General features: G+C 36.5%; 1 long non-coding RNA gene across 1 annotated transcript; it reads right to left on the minus strand.

The window, feature by feature from the left end:
- Window positions 1-1,506: 1,506 nt before the first annotated feature.
- Window positions 1,507-5,580, minus strand: LOC147347774 (uncharacterized). The gene is made up of 2 exons (XR_015152793.1): window positions 5,476-5,580; window positions 1,507-3,199 (listed from the first exon to the last, which is right to left on the minus strand). It is a non-coding gene; the product is annotated as an uncharacterized LOC147347774 (long non-coding RNA).
- Between the last annotated feature and the right edge of the window lie 261 nt (window positions 5,581-5,841).

Genomic DNA, 5,841 nt, shown 5'->3' on the forward strand with positions numbered 1-5,841 from the left:
CGTCAGAGTGTTTTCCACATGCCACAGTCTATGTAAAAATTTTCCAGCAATCTTTGGAAAACTGATAGTTTATGTGATCCATTGATCTAGTGAAGAAAATAACCATAAAATGATTAACTGACAAAACCAGAGAAGACCAGTGAAAGGGTTGACTTGTTTGTTCAAAACAGGTGAAACATTTATAAATGTAATAGATTTTTTAGAGGCAATCCTAGACTTACTGTGTGCTCAATTGCTCAGTCGTGCCTGACTCTTTGCAGTCTCATGAACTGTAGCCTGCCAGGTTCCTCTGTCCATGGAATTTCCCAGGCAAGAATACTGGAGCGGGTTGCCATGTCCTACTTCAGAGGATCTAACCAACCCAGGGATCAGACCCACATCTCTTCCTTCTCCATCTTGGCCGGCAGGTTCTTTACCACTAGCATCACCTGGGAAGCCTCCCTGGACTTGATAGATGAAAAATATTTTAGCTCTTCTTCTCAGAGCAATAAAAGGCACAGAAAAGTAAATGGCTTTTCCCAACTGAGAACGGGAGGCCAAGAATCTCTCTCATCTTTCATCAGGAGAGTCGATTTCCAGCTTTGGAATTCTGGAACTAGTCTTTATTACAGTTTTATAGTGAAAACCTATTCCTCTCTCTCCCCTTTCTGGTTCCCATAATCTCCAAAACTGAGGCCAAATGCTGGAAACATCTATTGTCGTAGGAGGGTGGGATCGTAGCAGGTGATGATGTGATGATGTTTCTTTTCACTTCCTTTCATCTTTTTTTTTCCTTTTACATCACTTTTTCCTTAGTGGTTGGCATCTCTAAATTTTCTGCCTATAAACAGTTGGATTCCGGTATTGAGGCAGCATAAATGTATGACTGTGTTTAAAGAGGGACCACTTGTTACTTTCTTTGCTACCTATACAACTGGAGGAAGGACTCTGGAAAATCTCATGGGTGTACACAGAAACTCCATTCTTTCATTTATGAATGCCCAAAACATGCCCAAGCGAGCTAGATTGTGGAACTGGAACCTCCAAGGATCTCCCAGGCACCATAGCAACAAATCACAAGGGTTTCTGAACAATATATCATGTCAGTGAGGATACGACTGCCAGGCTCCTTTGTGTGTAGATGGTTGATAAGATCAACTCCAGCTATCCTGACCATTACAGTATTAAGGAGTCTCATGTCAACACAGCTGCCTTATCAAGTTTAATGCTTTTATGACTCTGATGTGGTAAATATGCAATTACTTTGATAGTTATGACTTGCAATACTTAGAAACATGTGGATTAAGCAAGACTGAAAGTAGACATGAATCCAACCTTTGAAACACTCAATCTCTGTTGCAATTCCTTCTTTCTCTCCCTTGAACTAACACTGATTATTAATAGCAGATTATTAAGCTAATTAAAAATTTTTAGAGAAATAGAAAAAATCAAATAGCACAAAGAGAAAATTAAAATTCACTCTTAATTTTACCATAAAAATATAATCATAAAATAGAGCCAATCTTAAGCACTTCATCTTTAAAATTTTTATTTTTATTTAACATTTTATCCTGAGCATTTTATTACTATCCTATTTAACATATAATGTTCCATGCTCTACTTTCAGCATTAAGACTATTTCCAATTTCTATATATTATAAAAAAGGTATTACTGGAATGTTTTTCTGTGTTTTAACACATATTCAACAAGTAGTCTAGAACTGAAACTACTGAATCAAATATTGTACATTCTTCTAAACTTTTGATATAAATTTCTTCCAGGAAAGTAAGTGTAAAATAATTTGAATTTACTTTCACTTGCACAGCACTAGGTGCTACTACGGTTTACAAGCCTTGATGGCTATCTTAATGACATTAATCTACAACTATGTATTATATTACTTGTGTTTACTTTTCAGATTTATTGTCAATTTGCTTATTTTATTGATGAAGTGTGTGTGTTTTTACTCATTGGATTAGATTTAGACTAATCCTTATTATTTGCACAAATACTTTGCTTTTCTTCTGACTTGAAAACACTTTCTTCACTTTTTGGTTTGCTTCACAATTTTACTTATGTATCATTGCATTCGGAAGTCTGTTGCTTACTCATAACCAAATATATTGAAAATTTTATTTGGAATTCTCTACTTACTTTTATGATCCCTATGCCAGACTAGATAAATATTTCCAACTTTTCCTTTTAGATGTTTTATTATTTATAATTTCTTATTTAATTTTATTACCTATCTGGAAAATACCCCAATGCTTTTTATTATTATATATTATTCACATAGCTTCAGTGGGAATGGATTTGTACCTTGTACAGTGAGACAAAAGTAAGTATATTTTCTCAACAGCAAAAAAATAATTTTTAAATATTCTAACTCAACTATTGACAAAAATATGCTTCAAAAATATTAAAGACATACTTGAAATGCAGTAGAAGAATTAATTCAAAGTACAATAAGAGATAATGCTGTTAATTGAAAACATTTACATTGGAGTAGTATCTACATCTTTTTTCCTTTAATAATAATAGTATTTAGGTGTTGTCTGTTAACTTATCAGCCTCTCATTGTCTTGTTTTTATTGCTATTTCAGGGAACAAGTCCATTCACATTAAGAATATGTTTCCCACATCAGGAAAATGGGACAACCTGCTTTTCATCTATTTCCCAATTTACCGTGAGAAAGTCACCTTTTCTGGGCCTACTGACTTTGAAACCCCTTCCAAAGGGAATGTTGAGTGTACTCTTCAGGTCTGGAGCTTTGTTCTACGTGTTTTCTCAAACTTCCTGCGGTGAAAAAACCGAAAGCCATTATAAAATGTTGTTCAGGTCTAGAAAAATAGTGAGCAAGACTGAGTCTTGTTTGGCTGAGATTCAAATGAATGGCTGGGTGAACCAGCTTATATAATGTTCAAGCTCTTTAGCGTGTTAGTCACTCGGTCGTGTCTGACTCTTTCTGACCCCACCAGGTTCCTCTGTCCATGGAATTATCCAGGCAAGAATAGGAGTGGATAACCATTCTCTTCTCCAGAAGATCTTCCTGATCCAGGGATCGAACCCCAGTCTCCCGCATCGCAGGAAGATTCTTTGCCATCTGAGCCTCATACCAAACTTAGCAGTGGCTGGTACATACTCAGGGGTCCATAGCAGGAAGTACTCGTGTGTTAAGTTTCACCCAGTATAACATCCATGAAATATACGCAACACCACTGCAAAAACAAGAAACATAAATGAAGAGGATTACCCATCTCTATACTCTACACAGAGTTTAGCATATTGTGCTTTGAAAGTAGAACATTTTCTGTATGATTTGGGGGGGATAAATAACTAGTCACTGAACTGTGACTGCATTACTATATTGCATTATGAAAACAACAATCATTTGTTTTAGCTATATAAGACAGACTTTGTATATTATTTTCTTGCTTAATATTTTATTTGAGTATTTTCCCTACCGGGGTTTCCCAGATGGCTCAGTGGTAAAGAATCTGCTTGCCAATGCAGGAAATGTGGGTTCTATCCCTGGGTCAGGAAGGTGCCTTGAGGAAGGAAATGGCAACCCACTCCAGTATTCTTGCCTTGAAAATTCTATGGACAGAGAAGCCTGGTGGACTACAGTCCATGGGATTCCAAAACAGTCAGATGTGACTTAGCAACTAAACAACAACAACATTTTCCCTAATACCTCATTTAATAAACTGTATCCTATTTAATCATCTTGAATTACCGGGCATTTAGGTTGTTCTAAATTCTGTGTATTATAAATAAGAGTAATTTATTTTTCTTTATCCAGAAATATACTATAAACTTTGTAGGGAAAAACTAGAAATATGCAATTCTTGTTTGCCATTTTTAATATCTCTGATATCTACAAAGAAATGTTTCTCAAATTGAATATGTGATCATTTAAATTAGCTGTGCAGGATATGTGATGTATGTTCTTTTCTTACATTTCCTTGAATAATTCAGAGTCACATGTTAGATTTGCGTAAATCACAGTATTCCTTTATCATTGTTTACTATATTGTGTGAAAAAGTGAAAGTGTTAGTCACTTAGTTGTGTCCGACTCTTTGTGACCCCAAGGACTGCAGCCTGCCAGGCTTCTCTGTCCATGGGATTTCCCAGGCAAGAATATTGGAGTGAGTTGTCATTTCCTTCTCCAAGGATCTGAACTTGAGTCTCCTACATTGCAGGAAGCTTCTTTACAGTCTGAGCCACCAATATATCATTTAAAATCAGTTTTGAAGAATGAGCTTTAATGATTTTCCATATTATGCTAATTTTTATAATTTTGGGAGTTTCAATTGCTTTCAATATTTTGAAATATCCATGCACATCAATATTTTGGCTTTGTTTAATTTGAATTTGCTAGTGGATTTTATCCAAGGTCAACAATCATCTAGACACAGAGATTTAAAAAAAAAAGCAATCATTATTAAAAAATTTTAAGCACCACAATTTACTTGTTTTTGTTGTGAATTGGGTTCAATTATTGTCAAGCTACATGCTTCAGATTAATCAATATTAATTGTTTCTTCAAGAGAGGATGTAAATCAACATTAGGACGTTCTAGGATATTTCACAGACCTCAGTCAAGAATCTGCGTGCACACGTGTGTGCACTGTAGCAAGAATAAGATGGGAAGTGATGCATCATTTGCTTGGAAGTGTGAGAAAACAATGTCCCTTCCAGAACATCTGTAGAATATTGTTTTTGCAGACAAAGAAAGCAAAGCGCCAAGAAGCCGCTTGTCAAAATATTGGAAAATGTTAGAAAAAGGCAGTAAAAGCATGTATAACCAATTTTCCGTGCAGAGATGAATTCTCAACTTTGCAGAATAATCTGGAAATATCTTAATTCCTTTTTGACATATTTATCTTCCATTAATTATTTTTGCATATAAGCGCTAAACCCCGCCACCCCCTAAAATAAGAAGGGGCTAAAAGCTGGGCGAGAGAAGGCCACGGAGCCTGGGCCGGATGTTCTGCACGTGGTCTTTCACTACCTCGGTCTTTCCCTCTCATTTTCCGTAGCTTGTCTACTTGACTGGCCCCTCATTCAGTCAGGGCGTTGCGCAACTTCTCCTGTCTCTGTCCCATTTGCCTGGTATGGTGTCTAGTCACAGTACACTCTCCACAGTTCCTTGTATGTCAGTGGGATGCACAGAAGGAAGGAAAATAGATGGAAAGAAGGAAGGAAAGTCAATGCTGGGAAAAAACTCTTAATTTCCTGCACCTAGTTCATGAAAAGTAAATGTTATTTTCATCACACAAGGAGCAAGAGACACAATGAAGAAACTAGCATATTCACCAGCTCTCAAAGTCAGTCTTTAGACTCTAGGTCTATCATTTGGTTTAGAACCTGGGTTTCCCCAATGGCTCAGTGGTAAAGAATCCACCTGCCAATTAAGGAGACGTGGCTTCGATCCTTGGGTCAGGAAGATCTGCTGGAGTAGAAAATGGCAACCCGCTCCAGGATTCTTACCTGGGAAATTCCACGTTCCTGGGGCTCAGACAGAATGATACTCAAATGAAAGACTTTAAACTGCATTGCAGGGCATTTCAAGAATCATGTTTCATCCATAACACTGTAGAAGCAAAAATGATGCAATTTTACAACAGAACTTGTACTAACTCATCAATTATAGGGTAGGTTCTTTGTTAGTTATTAATACTCTGACCAAGAACATTAAATAGATACCTAAACCACAACTTTGAAAAAAGACATTGTTCAATGCCAAGGGAATGATCCTGTGTCTATAAGCATCTGATATCTATGCATGAGGTCATCTGTAAATTGAGAAGTTTTTGCCACATATGAGAAAACTGACCCATAAGAACCTGAGCCATC

Source organism: Bos grunniens, chromosome 23 (assembly GCF_055505025.1).
Source record: "Bos grunniens cultivar Pamir isolate PY7600 chromosome 23, Bosgru_T2T1.0, whole genome shotgun sequence".
NCBI lineage: Eukaryota > Metazoa > Chordata > Mammalia > Artiodactyla > Bovidae > Bos > Bos grunniens.